The sequence below is a fragment of the Notamacropus eugenii genome, chromosome 1, assembly GCF_028372415.1.
Source record: "Notamacropus eugenii isolate mMacEug1 chromosome 1, mMacEug1.pri_v2, whole genome shotgun sequence".
Taxonomy (NCBI): Eukaryota; Metazoa; Chordata; class Mammalia; order Diprotodontia; family Macropodidae; genus Notamacropus; species Notamacropus eugenii.
Genome location: NC_092872.1, coordinates 582,489,361 through 582,505,033, shown reverse-complemented (window position 1 = coordinate 582,505,033; position 15,673 = coordinate 582,489,361). Strand labels below are relative to the sequence as shown.

General features: G+C 37.2%; 1 pseudogene; it reads left to right on the top strand.

The window, feature by feature from the left end:
• The first annotated feature begins 464 nt into the window (after positions 1–464).
• The window catches only part of LOC140520494 (serine/threonine-protein kinase PAK 5-like), a 112,788-nt pseudogene continuing 97,579 nt past the window's right edge, over positions 465–15,673 (top strand).

The window sequence follows — 15,673 nt, the reverse complement described above, 5'->3', positions numbered from 1 at the left end:
TGAGTAAAATGGAACATCAGCTTCATTTTACACAAGGGACTTGAAATCTTGCCACGTGGGGATTTGAGGAGTTCTTGATGCTTAACCACAGGCATGTGAAAAATTAGAGAGAGACATGATAGTAGCCATCAGATCTTTTAGCCCCTAGCTTTGATATTACTGTCTACTACAGAATTAACATTTGCTTTTGTGGCTAAAACTTCTAAAGCAACGAAAATATCCTATGGCTGGGTTAACAATTAGACTTGTACAAAAGTGGCATGGTTTACTTTGTGACAAATTGTTTTCTAATTAGAGGTGTTCAAGCTGAGGTTTGATGCCTACTTGCCCTCAAGATATTGAAGAATGGATTCATCCATCAGGCAAGAAACTGCATCAGATGACCTCTAGAGTCCCTTCTAATTCTAGAATTCTGAGCTATATCACCATGGAGTTATATCTTAACAGCATCATAGCCACAGAATTTCAGTTACATATGCTGTTACTAACAGATTTAGAAGCTTTACTTAGACTCTGATTTTTCTCCCTACATTTACTCTTGAGTTTATGAAACTATAGAATATTTTCATCATTATTAGTTATTAGTTGCCATTTTTTCTCTTATCTCTGCACATCTTATTTGAACCTTTACACATTAGTTGTATTTCTTATAATATCCCGGTCACAGAAGTGATTTGATTTTAGTTCCTTTCCTGTGGAACATCATGATGCCCGTGCCTGATGTTTCATGAACACAATTAGATGTGGTAAGTATTACCACACTGACTTGAAAAGGTTTGTGTGTTGGGGTGGTGATGGTGGTGGTTGTCATTGCTGGAAATAGAACTATTTCTCAAATACATGGTATTTGCCATCACCACGATTTTACTAAGTTTCCAGGAAACTGCCTGGAGTTGAACATCAAGTAGGCTTGAATCTTATACATTTGGGCTGGAGATAGCCTTCTTCTGTTCTACAGTCCTGAATCATAGGTCTAAGGTAAAGTCTTTTATTATAGAGCCATAGCATGGGCATATCAAGGACCCGCGACTGCAAGATACTGAGCTTCTGTTCAGGGCCAGATTACTTTCCAATTTTACTCTTTCAGGAGTGTGGAGATGGCCACTAGTTATCTAGGAGATTTATTCTAATGAATGTAATATTATATTATAAAGTGTCTCAATATATCACAGATTCAATTATGTTGCAAGGCTTCACATCCCACTTATACATAGAAATGTAAGATATATATGCACACATACACATGAGAAAAGAAACAGAGATGGGGGAGAGATGGAGAGAAAGAGAGAGAGAGAGACAGACAGACAGAAAGACAGAGAGACAGGAAGATAGGCAGAGATGGATACAGTGAGAGAGAATATTTTTTTAAAGTATGGAAAACCTAGAACTTTGGTATTATCCTTGCTTCTAATTGCCTGCCTTATAATAGGGTTCCACTGTATCTTGAGAGCCTCCTGTGATAGGTATTCTCCAAATTCATCTAGAAAGAGCTTCGCAATGGTGTGGCTTAAAGTCAAGGGTATCATAATGAAAGAAGCTAACTACTATTATTGTTGCTACTAGTATTAGACCTTTTGACTTTGCCTGATGTAGGCAAATTGAGCTGAGGAACATAATTGTCTGGGGTCAGGGGAATAAAAAGAATGATAATTATGTTTATTTCTTATTTATAGGTGAGAGATTTCAGTCATATGGAGTTCCTATCAGGGAGTGAACATACTTGAAAATTGTTTTTGTTCAGTCATTTTGAGTTGTGTCTGAATCTTTGTGACCCCATTTGGGGTTTTCTTGGCAAAGATACTGGAGTGGTTTGTCATTTCCTTCTATAGCTCATTTTATAGATGAGGAAATTGAGGCAAACTGGACTAAGTGACTTACCCAGGATCACACAGCTAATAAATGTGTGAGGTCAAATTTGAACTCAGGAAGATGAGTCTTTCTGGCTCTAGGCCCTTCACTCTATGCATGATGCCACCATATTTGAAAGAGCTGTAGATTTATTTCCTCTCTGTTCTGGACGGTAGATTAATAAAAAAAAAAAAGAAATAAAAAAAAAAAAGAAGCAAAATCCAAGGCTAGAGCTGATGACTAGATAGAGCAGGAACCAACCCAGGCTATGTCAATTTCTTTATTTTAAGTATTTTGATAACTATTTCAATATAATTGGTTTCTTTTGTAATCCTATGTTCTTTATACATTTAAAAACATTGTTCTAAGAAGCAGTCTGGAGGCTCTCCCAGATTGCCAGAGGGATGGAAATCTATGGCAGTCAGGGAAGTTTGAGAACCCTAGTATTAGAGTGAGTCAGAAAAACAACGCCAACAACAACCAAACACTTCAGTGCCCCATTCTCTGCTTAAGTGCTATCTGTTTCTTGGGTTTTCTGGCCATGGGAAAATCTTCAGTTTTGCTATCCTATCCTTTTGGTTGAGTAAGGAAATACCTTTATGCTTTTATGGGATATCTAAATCAGAGTAATTTATTGGAAGACTGACAGATTGTAAATTGGAAGGGACTTTAGAAGTCATCTAGACTAACCATTTTACAGAGGAAGAAACTGATGATCAGAGATGTAAAGGGACTTGCTCAAGATCAGATAGGTAGTAAATAATAAAGCTAGAATTTGAAGACATGTACTCTAACTCTAAATTTAGGGTTCTGTCTACTGTACCACCATTCTCTTTCTCCTAGCAATCCCTTTAAAAAGATGAATCAGAGACCCTAGCTTTAGACATTCTGACAACTCATTGTCCTCTGCCATAGACAGGGAGGAGGTAAGTCAATTCAAAGAGCTGATAACTTTCTTTTGGGGTATCAATATCCCTGCTGACCTTTTTGAATCATAGATTCTCCCAAACCTCTAGTGTTAAAATACGACCTTCAAATGAAAGACAGCTACATTAGAGAAGAATTAGTATGATCTCTCTGACCAGTATAAATGAGATGTCATTAAAGCTAATTGAGATTCCTAGATGTCCAATTCTGAGCTTTCACATTTTTGAAAACAAGGGAAGAGGCCTACTTGTCATGTTTGCCAGTTTGACAGCTTTTCCAACTGTGATTTTTTTTTTTATGTCTTTGATCATGAATACAAAATCACATCTCTTTAATTATCTGTGAATTTTGAGCATTAGATGACAAAACATCAACATGGGAAATGTTATTTCTATTATGCAGAGAATCACAGTCAGTCATAAGAAGCCTAGTAATCCTGAGTGTTTGCAATGCTACCAGTGTTAGGGGGTTCTATTCATGAACCTATCCAAGGCTGGGGATAAAAAATCAATTCTAAAGGACTTGAGTGGTCACAAAAGCAAAAGAGGAGAGAGCCTGATGTAGCATCAAGAGAAGTGGGACTGGAAGTCAGAAGACTCTGGTCCAGCCCATATTCTACTTATTATCTGTGTGACCTTGAACAATTGACTTCATTTTTTTTGGCTCAATAAAATGAATGGGTTAAATGATTTCTAAAGTAGATTTCTACCTGAGAATTCTATGAGAAGCACACAAATAGTGAAGTGGGTAATCAACATATGACTTGGAGGAATGCATTTTTTCACATGACTTATTAATAATTTATTATATGCTAAATACTTGGAATTGCCAATATAAAAGCTAATGTCTGCCCTCAAGGAGCTTACCTTAGCCTACGTACCTAAAGAGACAACAAATATGGGAGTTGTTGGACAGGGATAGATATTTTGGTTAGGATGGTTACATTTTATCTTCACTATAAATCTTATGAAGTAGGGAATTAGTTCTGCTGCAGACATTGTTCGGCCCATTTCACTGATGGGGAAACTGAGACTCAGGTTAAGTGACTTGTCCAGGGTCCTCTAGCTCATGTTTGAGGTCCAGTTGAACCAAGTCTCTCTGACTGTAAGTCTCATGTTCTCTCCAATGCATTATGGGATACAGAATTTGATTTCTGATTCCTAGTAGGATGTTATATTATTGGGGAGAAGTTTATATGAAACCTTTTGATATCACTGATATAGGGCAGTATCATAATAAAGCTTCCTTTCCTGGTGCTCTACAGTTTGGAATGTAGTTTGTATTTGCATCTGTTTTTGGCCTCTCCACAACTCTATTAACTAGGTAACAGGTTAATTGTTAACCCTTTTATACCGATGAGGTAACTGAGGTTCAAAGAAGTTAAATACTTTGCTTCAGGTCACCCATCCAGTAGGTGTGGATAGTGGAATTGACTCCAAAAATCAGGACTGTAGCCCCTAAGCTAGCAGGGGAGCACTCCTCTCAGCATCTTCAGGAACTTCCTGTTACTGATATTTGAATGATTCAACCTCTGACATCAGCACTGTGAGGCTAGATGATAATTTTCAGAGGGATAATCACATATCTTTAAATATCAACAATTTTAAGTATCAACAATTGTCTGTTTGCAAATGTCTTCTACATCCTGATTCTATGAGAGTGAATGCTTGTTTAAGAAAGCTGATCTGCAGAAAATTCTTCTCAAAGAAAAGAAATGAGTTTGATTGGTTTTCAAAGGAAAAGCTATGTATACAGGACTCTGGAATAGAAAGTTCAGTTTATTATTCATTCTGTTCATGCAATAACTAATCTAAAGTCCCCCAATGAGAGTACATGTCTTTGGTTTTTCAAAGTGTAAAACTTTATGATTTTTCCTACTAAGTTCATCTTCCTTGATTTGGCCTACTGTTCTGGTCTCATGTTCTTTGAATACTGTCTTTGCCATAGTTACTTCATGCTCTCACAGCTGTTGGATCACCCATGGCTTTGAGAAACATATTAAATAACAGGGCAAAGCACAGATCCCTGGAGAACTCCACTTAAGACTTGCAGCCAAGTTTGCCCTGGGCTGTTAGTGACTGGAGTCAAACAATTCAATTTGTCCTGAATCCATGTGGCCACACTATTGTATATACAGCCTGTATCTCTCAATTTTCTCCACAGGTATAGCATTAGAGACATTTTCAGTGCTGGGCTTAAATCTTGGGAAACTCTACATAATTCCCTGATCTAGCAGTCTAGGAAATATGATTCAAGGAAATATGATTAGTCTGGAATGATCTGTGTTTTTGTTTTTAATTTGTTTTGTTGTATTTTTACCTCGCATTCACACATACAAGCACACACATATACATAGGAATGACCACATATAAACATATCCATCTATGTGTATGACATATGGATGTTTTAGAGGTACAACACTGCAAGATTCACAAACTGGACAAAAAATAATGTACGTTATAATATATAACCTATCCAGGGTATATAAATGTTTGCACATATTAACAAGTGGCCTTTTCTGTGCTGTATGATGGGGAGAAATAATAGCTTGTTTTCTGCTCAGTTTTTCTAGGATGTTGTACCTTGTTCTATAAGAAAAAGAAAACACAAGAAATGTCCCAGACATCTAATTTTGAACAACGGATTCATATGGGGTTTGATATCCAAAAGGGAAAATTTGCAACAGTTCCGTTGCAGTGGCAGAGCTCACTGCTGGCAGACCCAGTGAATGAAGGAAAACCCATATTGGACTTACACACCTGTTCCGAATCACCGTAATTATACTACTATCTATATCTCTCAACATTCTATATAGCACTAAAGACTTTTTCAATGCTATGTTAAAATCTAAGTAAATTCTCTTCACATAATTCTCTTGATCTCTATTCTAGTGATTCAAAGAAATACTGCTAGCCTGGCATAATTTGTTGTTTTTTTAAATTTATATTGCCATATTTTTCTTTTATCTTACAATTAGACACATGTAAATGTATGCACACACATATGGATATATATTCATGTATATGTAATATAGATTTCATAGATGTATTGATTAATTTCCTATATGAATATGCTAGATTTCATATTCATATGGTAGATTCATATATGAGACAGATTTCAGAAACCTATTGAATACATATATGAATGCAGATATATGGATGGATGTGTATGCATATGCATGTGTATGAACATATGTGTGTTTGTGTGTTCACACGTGAGGTGAAAATAAAAATAAAGCAATTTTTTAAAAACAGGTCATAGTAAAAAGCCCCACACACTTATGTATGAATATATGTGAGTATTCATCTTTCTTTACTGAGAAGGCCTTCCCTCATAATGAAGAATAAAGAAAGACATGAGAGAAAAAGTAGCATAGCAAAACTTTTCAACAGATTAACCGAATTCTGACAGTATATGCAATGTTCCCTACCCAGAACCCCCCACTTCTTGAAAGAAGAGAGTCAATGTCCTTTTCTCCCTTTTTCTTTAGAGACCAAAGCGTATCTCTTTAATTTCACAATATTCTGATTTTTGGGGGGCATTTTTTCTTTTGTGAAAATACCAAAATTAATGTTACCTATGTTTTTTTAATTGATTTCTACTGTATTGATTCTCAGTTGTAAATTCTTTCATGCTGTATTAATTTTATAATTGTGTCTGTATCTATCTGGCTTGAGTTAAGCTCAGAGACCCAGTTGAGCTAGCTTAAAGTTAGTCTAAAAAGAAAAGCCATTATCTCTCGTGCTAGTATATCCCCTAAGATAGTTCATGGATGTCTATTTGTTTAGCCCCACAAAATTATGATCCCAAAAGATATGTCTGTCTTTTCCTGTTTTGTGTCATTAGGGGAGTTTTTATTTCTCTTCCAAGGAGATGGAATTTATTAGCTGTGCTCTCCTAGTGAAGACTACAAAATCTAGATGAGCCCCATATAAGAATTAACATTCCTTAATAATTAGAGATGGATATTATTAGCTTTCCCTGAATACCAGCCTAGATTTCTTAGTATGTCTAGTTCTCATGTTCCTGCTCCAATGCTACAACCTCTCACCCTGTGGGAATGAAGAGGGTCCCCTCCTTCTCTGGGGGTTACTGGCCTTGCTGAGGTTTCTGTTAAACCACTTTGTTAACAGCCATATGTATCATTATTAATAAACTGATCTGGCTCCAAATCCGTACCTCAGTTTACCATCCTTACATTTACTTATGATAGTTTCTATTTATATTGTTATAAAATATTGTTTACTTGGTTCTGCTAAACTCATTTTTTACCACTTTACACCTTTTCCTATTCTTTCCTGTGTTCTTACTCTTCATTGTTTCCCAAAGTTTACTAATTTTAGGATCATAGATTGGAAGGGCCCTTAGGGGTCAGTAAATCTAATCCCCTCATTTTACAAACGAAGAAATTAAGACATCCATAGGGATTTCGTAATTTGCTCAGAGTCACATCATTAGTAAATGGGATTACAATCTTTACCTGTTCATTTAGAACTCCAAGCACTGCAGCGTGCACCTTTCTAACGTCCTACAATAGCCATGAACTGCAGTTTACTAACTTCTCAAAAATAATGTACATCTCCTTTATTTTTATTATTTTTTTTGCTACTGTAAAACACAAAAACAAAAATATTTTGTTGGTGTATAAGCGACTTGGCTTTCTGTCTTTGACCTCTGAATTTTATGCCCACTGGGGATTTCTGAATCAAAGACTGTGTGCATTTTTGTCACTTGTTAACATAATTCCCAAAGGCTTTCTGAGAGAAAAATGACTCCATTTGCATGACTTGTTGTTCACAAAATTCTGGTGTGTTCTTAATCATTCCAGTTTCCTTTTTGATGTTCATTAATCATACCCATGAAAATATGCTCTAGAAATTTTCCAACAATGAAACACCAAGTCATTGGCCCAGAGTTTTCCGACTTTATTCTTATCTACTTATCAAGGAAGGAAGGAAGGAAGGAAGGAAGGAAGGAAGGAAGGAAGGAAGGAAGGAAGGAAGGAAAAATGGAGATAACATTTGTTCTTCTCCAAACCAGTGCTTTCCTGTTTGCCAGTGTTTTTCAAAGGTAGTTGATAGTGCCATCAACTTCCTGACCCAATGGTTTATCAGATATTCTCATAACACTTTGCTTTCTTCTTCCAATTGATCTTTACCTTTTGTTCTCCATCTTTTCAACCCCTCTCTCCCATTTCTGAATGTCCCCATAAGAAGGCATTTTCTCAGTCTCTAACATTATTTTCTCCTCTCTTCATCCTATTTCTTTTTAGAAAATAATTTTATTTATTCTGAGCCATATTCCAGTCGGCAACTTCATTCCACCAAGTACTGGTGATACTAACATAAGTCTCATTTTGCTCTTTGTATGAGAATCTCTAGTTCACCTTGCTTTTTCACCATACTTTGTGCACTTACATCATAAAACTCAAAGGGACCTCATCTGTAGAGGATCATGGGTTTAATTGTTGAATCATTTCTTGGATTTTGCCTCCTATAAATCTCTGGTTGTTTTCTCCTGCTATTACTTTTTCTACACTGGAGATAACTCTCTATGTTATCTAGTTCAGTGGATGTCCCAAAGTAGTTTTCTCTCTTCTCATTCTTTTTAAAGCTTCAAAACGTTAAATGACACAAGGTTTATTTTTATTAAATTTGTAAGACTCTATTAGATGCCTATCTCCCAGGGATACTGCTACCTATCTGCATCAGAGCACCTTAGAGCGTTTGGATATTCTGATATTTTCTATGGAATTTACCCTTCATATCTTCCAATCCCAGTGGTAGAATGAGAACCACTCTAGAGAGAACTGAGTCTGTGAAGGAGCATACATGGGTACACCTAACTATGGATGCAGAGCATAGGAGTGAGCTGCCCTTATTACTCTTTCAAAAAAGAATCATGTTCTGTTTTGAGAAAAGAAGACAACACTTTTCTGTTGGGGAAAAATATTAAACCAATAGATCATCAACATTTGGTTTGGGGAAAAACATCTTTCATTTTAGGTTAAACATACCCCAACTTCATAGTTTTTGTAATTTCCTCTTGAATTGCTATTATGTATTTCATGCAGTTTGACCTGAAAAGCACCATAATGACAAACCAGGTGGAGGTATTCATAGTACTTCCTACTTCATGATAAATACACACATACAGAAATATACACATATATACACATACATAGACATAGACATGTGTGTATATAGCTACACAGACTATCTGTAGCATTCTTTTTTCTTAATACTAGTTTATTGTTTTCAGATATGTGTAAAGATAATTTTCAACATTCATTTTTATAAGATTTTGAATTCCAGATTTTTTTAATCCCTCTTTCCCCTCTCTCTCTTCCTCAAGACAGCATGCTATCTGATATGGGCTATATATATACAATCACATTAAACATATTTCCATATTAGTCATGTTGTAAAAGAAGAATCAGAACAAAAGTAAAAACCATGAGAAAGAAAAAAAAGAGAGAAAATAGTATGCTTCAATCTACATTCTGACTCCACAGTTTTTTCTCTGAATATAGAGAATGTATTGTAGCCTGAGTCTTTTGGAATTGTCTTCCATCATTGTATTGCTTGCCTATGAGAGTTAATCATCTCACAGATTTGCTGTTACTGTGTCCAGGGTTCTCCTGGTTCTGCTTCCTGCACTCAGAATCAATTTATGTAAGTCTTTCCAGGTTGTTGTTTTTTTTCTGAAATCCACCCGCTCATCATTTCTTAGAGAACAATCATAGTCCATTACAAATATAGCCCAGCTTGTTCAGCTGTTCCCCATTTGAGGGGCAACCCTTCAATTTCCAATTCTTTGCCATCTCAAAAAGAATTGCTATAAATATTTTTGTATGTTTGGTCCTTTTCACTTTATCATCCCTTTAGGATACAAATCTCACAGTGGTATTGCTATCACAGGGTACACATAGTTTTATAGCCCTCCAAATTGCTCTTCAAAATGATTGGATCAGATCCACAACTCCACAATATCTGTAGTATTCTTGAGAAGAACCTAGAAAGGGATCCATCTCTGTTTCCTCTCTTTCTGTATGTATTTCTTCTGTGGTATTTCATATAAAATATGATCTTTCTTCCTCTAGTGGCAGGTCCAGTGTTAAACCTAAATTATCTTAACTTGGGTAGGTACTTTTGGTATACTTAACTACCATTTGTTTCACTTAACACAAGCTCAAGTGTAATTTGTGAAGAAGAAAAGGAAAGTCTCTTCATAAGTATGACAGTAATAGAAGAGCAAGCCTTAGGTTGCAGGAAGTATTACAGAGTATCCTTTTTTAATATAATTCCATGCATTCCATGCCTTCTGTACATAAAAGGGTAATTCCAATTAGCTGCCTGTCCATCTTGAAACTTTTATTTTACCATACTTATATGAAATCCCCTTTATGATGCTAGAGCTTGAAACATTTTCTACCTGAGTTGTCAGTGCCAAAAGGTGGAAGTCAAGTTTCAGACAGTGGCATTGAAAGCAAAGGAATCCCCAGATGGCTTTGCTCTGGTTCCATTTACTTTGTCCCCTTCTTCCCCATCCTTCAGGTGGCCATTCAGTGACCTCCAACTCATACTATCTCACTCCAATAGACTAGGAAGTCAGTGACTCCAAGTGGGCATGATCCCTGGCCAGGGCAGCCAAGCCTGGGAGGGCAAAGGAGAGTTCTGAAACAGAAAATGAAGTCTCATTATCCCAGGGAAAGCAAATCTGTCATTGCAGATGATGAAAATGAGGAAAACAGGGTTAAGTGACTTACCCAGGGTCACACTGCTCAAAAGTGATCTGAGACCAAATTTGTGCTCAGGTCTTCCCGGCTGTCTATCTACCTTACTGCCTAGCGTTTCCATATATAGCCCTAAAGACCTTTAAATATTTGAGTTCTTGTGGTAACTGTTTTCCTTGTGAAAAGCATGATATTGTTGATACGATCAGCCAAGTCTGGTAAAATATTCAAACATAGGTTAATGGAGGAAGGGATAGAAAGATAATTAGCAAGAAGAATCTTAATTTTCTTTTTGTAGGGGGAGGTGAAAGGGAATAAGCATTTATAAAAGAAACTATTATGTGCCAGGGACTATGCTAACTAATATAGTTCAGTTTTTCCTTAAGGAGAGTGCATGGTGGAATGGAAGAGACTTTGGACTTTGATAAAATCTTTGAGTTCTGTTGCTGATACTTCTCAGTTGGAGAAAGGTCACAAGCCACTTCTCCCGTTGTTCTCCTAGTGTCCTATCAAGTAACATGAATATGTAGAAACTGTTTCGCCAACAGATTGCACCATAGAAGCATGATTGCTATCTTTAGCATGTAGAATAGAAAGAGCACTGGACTGGCAGTTCTAGTCCTAATTCTGCCACATAACTCCTGTATGATCTCAGGCAAGTCATTGAATGTCTCTGGTCCTCAGTTTGCTGATTCTGATTAATGAGGGACCTGGATGAGATGGTTGTGAAGGCCCTTCTCATTCTAAGTTCATGATCTTCAAAGAACTGTCCCACCCTTTGAATCTCTGGTTTCCTTTTATGGGATCATCATTCTTACAGGAAAGTGGATTTGAAAAGTCAGATTTTGTCATCATCTGTCACTCTTTCTTCCATCTCACCTACCATCCCTACTCCAAGGCAAGCCCTGCTGATTCTAACTCCTTGACATCATGTGTATACCCTCTTCTTTATCCCTACCACTATAACACAAGTCCAGTACTTATCACCAACTCTCCATGTACCAGCTTTTAGATTAACTTCTTACCTGGTCTCTATTTTCTTCCACTTTATACATTAATGTTTGCCAGAATGATCTCGTTTAATGTTGTCGTTCAGTTGTTTTCAGTCGTGTCTGAGTCTTGGTGACCCCAACTGGGGTGTTCTTGGCAAAGATAGTGGAGTGGTTTGCCGTTTTCTTCTCTGGCTCATTTGACAGAGGAGGAAACTGAGGAGATCAGGATTAAGTGACTTGCCCTCGGCCACATAGCTAGTGTCTGAGGCCAGATATGAACTTAGGCCTTCCTGATTCCAGGCCCTGCTGCTGCCCAGTCTTATTAAAATCAAGTTCTACTTAGCTCTCCTCCCCAATTTGGTTCTAATTTGTCTCCGGCCTAATGTCACATTCCCTTCATCCACTCTATTTTCCAGTCAAAATGGACTAATGCCTATTTCCTAATTTGATCCTGTCATTTCCGATGAATATATGTTCAATGCAAGTTATCCAGTATGCCTGGAAGGCATTTCCTCTTTACTTCTACCTGGTGAGCACCCATATGTCATACTGAATAGAGCTCAGAACCCAAAGTCAGCAAAAATCTTTGAGTTCAAATTTTATCACAAATACTTACCAGCTTTGTGACCTGGGCAAGCCCCTTCTCTCCCTCTGCCTCCATTTACTCATGTGTGAAATGGGAACAATAACAGCATGCATGTCATAGGGTTGTTATGAGGAAAAAATGCAATAGCATGTAAAATGCTATGCAAACATTATTGGTCATAATTATTACTAGTAGGACACATAACAACAATTCTTTTTACTATGATTATTATCACTGAAATACTTTTTTCTTTGAGATTCAACTCAGGTGCCACCTTCTCCTTGAAGAGTTCTCTAATTGCTCCCCACCCACTACCATTCTATTTTTTTTCTTGTATTTAACTGTTTGTGAACATGCTATATTCCTCTTAGATTGAGACCCAGACCTGGGTCCTTCATGTTGGTAGCCTTGGCATGGTGCTTTGCTTCTAAGAAATACAAAATTGGTAAATGTCGGGTGAATTGACTTAGATTCCATTAATGAAATATCACATATTCTCTTGCTAAGTATAAAGGCAGTTGTCAACTTGCTAGTTTGATGCCTTTTACCCCAAAGTACCCACTTTCCCAGGTTCACAAGTATAATGTCTAAATTTCACAAAATCAGACTCACTTTAGGTGAAGGTATCATTTAAAGTCTTTTGTGCTATTATTGGTATGTTGTCATGAAGAAAGAGCAATTCAGACTCTGTCTGATATGAATACATGAGTAGAAATTAACTTATCACATAGGTTCCAAGATAGAAGAACAGGCAAAGATGATCCAGCATGCTACATAGAATACAGGTTTAGGTGAAACACTATTCACAAGTGAACCTGAATAGCTTAGAGGAGAATAAAGAGGTGCTCAGGAAATGGGTGGGGGGGTGTACAATTACAAAGATGAATTGAAAGAAGGCCCCCACAGAGCAAACTTTTCTTACTTTACACTGTATCCATGTCCCTGGATGTTTTAGGGGTACAATCAGTGCAGGATTTACTAGCAGGACATATAATAGAATATATATTATATCATATAATCTATACAAAACCTATCTAGGGTACATCAATGTTTAGTAATAATCAACAAATGGATTTTGCTGTGTGGTGTATGATGGTGAGAAACAATGACTTCTTCTCTGCTCAATTTTTCTAGGGTTTTCCAAAAGGCTTGAAATCTCTGGCCTATCAAATTTTGGACACCGAGTCCATGTTGTCTTCAACATGTAAAAAGCAAATACAAGGGATTCACTGTGCAGAGGCACAATTTTGTGGCCCACATGATGAATCTGACACCCATCCCACTTGCTGCCATGAAGGTACTGTGATACAGGGTTGGCCCTCTGTTGACTTAAGATTTCATTTGTCTGTGTATATTTAAGTTTAAGCTAAGGCATTTTCTCACCTTGAGTAAGGTAATGCCCATTCAGTGAATGTCAGACCTCTTTAAAAAGTAAGTCAAGGGATGGCCCCTTTAATTATAATTAATAAAAATAATCATCCTGGGAAGGGAAAACATTCAGGGTTGCTGGTTAGAAGAGAAAAAGTTACTATTGACATTTGCTCTGAGCCAAGAGAGCCCCGCCTATAGCTCTTACATGATGCTTGGGCAGGGACTTATTGTGTTCTGATTTTTGAGAAGAGAAGTTTACTGAGTGATAGAACAAGAAGGAGAACCTGCAAGTCAATGGGGGAAGCAAGAATTATTCTAAGTTCCCTGCCTCAACAAGTGAACCAAGGAAAATAATGAGTAAAGGGACAGCCAGTACTGGAGAGGTGGGAGGCCATGCAGAATAAGTAATCAGGAGAAACCCAGGTTTCAGAAATAGCTAGTAAGTGGAAGAAGTGGGAGAGAAATAGCTTTAACATGAAGGGAGTTTTGTTGCCTATGGAACAGGAATTCCGGAGACCACTGAGAAAAAGTAAAGGTACTTACCCTAAGCATGTAGGTATCCACAAACCATTATGTGAACTAGGAGTAGGCTGTTTCTATGGTACGTTGATGAGAAGACACAAACAAGAATCAACAGGCTCTGAAGAGTTGAGTGGAGTTAGGAAGAAACTTTGGAAGGAGGGCTGCAGGGCATGGGAATGAGAAAGTAGGTGGTAGGGGTATGGAAAAGGATTTAGATGATGGATCTATGTGAGTTCAGAATCACTGTGATATGAAGGGTATGAACAGCTGAGAGAATATTCATCATTATGTGGAGGCCATTATCCTCTACCCTGAAAAGACAGGTGTTGTAGCAGGAAATGGGAGGCCTGAAGTTGAAGGAAAGGTTGTTTTTTTTGCCCTGGAGGGTCTCCAAAACCCAATTGGGAAACTGGGCTGGCAGAAGCTGGTGGAAGATGCCTTGTCCTGGTATAGATGAAAGTGATAACTTTTGAGGTAGATAGAAGATGCTTGACCTAGAGCCTTAGCAACCTTTCTTCAGAACATGTTGAGCCCTATGAACCCATGTTTTTGTCAGTTTATTTGGTGAAAGTGTAATTTCTGTGAAGGCTTGAACTTCAAGGCTATGCCAGCAAAGGAAAAGTCCCACTAATTCCTATGAAACTTTGTCTTTGAGAATGGACTCAATGACAGTTTTTATATGTGTGTTGTCCAAGGACCAGCCAAGAGGAATTCTGCAATGCTCATCATTTTATTGGCAGAATGGGACATTTTAGGACATAGCAACTTTCAGTCACAAAGGAGCTGCCATCTGTGTCCATGGATGGAATACTCACAATGATGAAATTACACATCCTTTGAAATCTTGTAATTTTGAAGCTAGAATCATAGCATAAATGCAAATGCATAGACAGGGACCTTCCCCAGAAAGGAAGCTTATTTTATAGCTCCAATAATTTGTCTTCTTGTAGACAAAAGAAATCATAATAATTAATGTAATTCTTTTGTTGGATCTGTGATGGTTCAGATGAGAAAATATTCATATTTTCTTAAGCCTGTTGGATTCTTGTTCATGTCTTCTCATCAATACACCACAGAAGCAGCCTACTCCTAGTTTGTGTAATAGTTTGTGGATACCTACAATGCTTAGGATTACTATCTTACTACCTTTGCTTTTGCTCTATGATTGTACTATGTCTTTTCCTCTCATGGAAGTTCTTGATAATGCATTTCTTTTAGATTATCATTGGTAAACTTCAACCTTCTATCAATGTTGCTCCACTGCCTGATTGTTCATCAATAATTTGGATTCTTTGGAGACTGTTGTATTTCTTTCATCGCTTTATAACATCACCAGGAGAAGGCTGATATTGAAAGAATGAAGTTGAGTTTGGGAGCAGCTTAGAATCATAGAAAACATTGCACCATTTCCTAAATGCAACCCAAATTATTATTGTCCTCTTCCTAGTCAACTTTCTGTCCATCCACAGCTTGTCTACATATGTAAACTGTTGGACAAACTCAATGGTCTACCAGTTCAATTGAATGTCATCATCGGAGCAATACACTTTCTTCATCCACTTTATTTATTTTTTAAAATTTATTTATTTAACTTTTAACATTCATTTTCACAAAATTTTGGGTTCCAAATTTTCTCCCCATTTGTCCCCTCCCCCATCCCAAAACACTGAGCATTCTGATTGCTCCTATCAC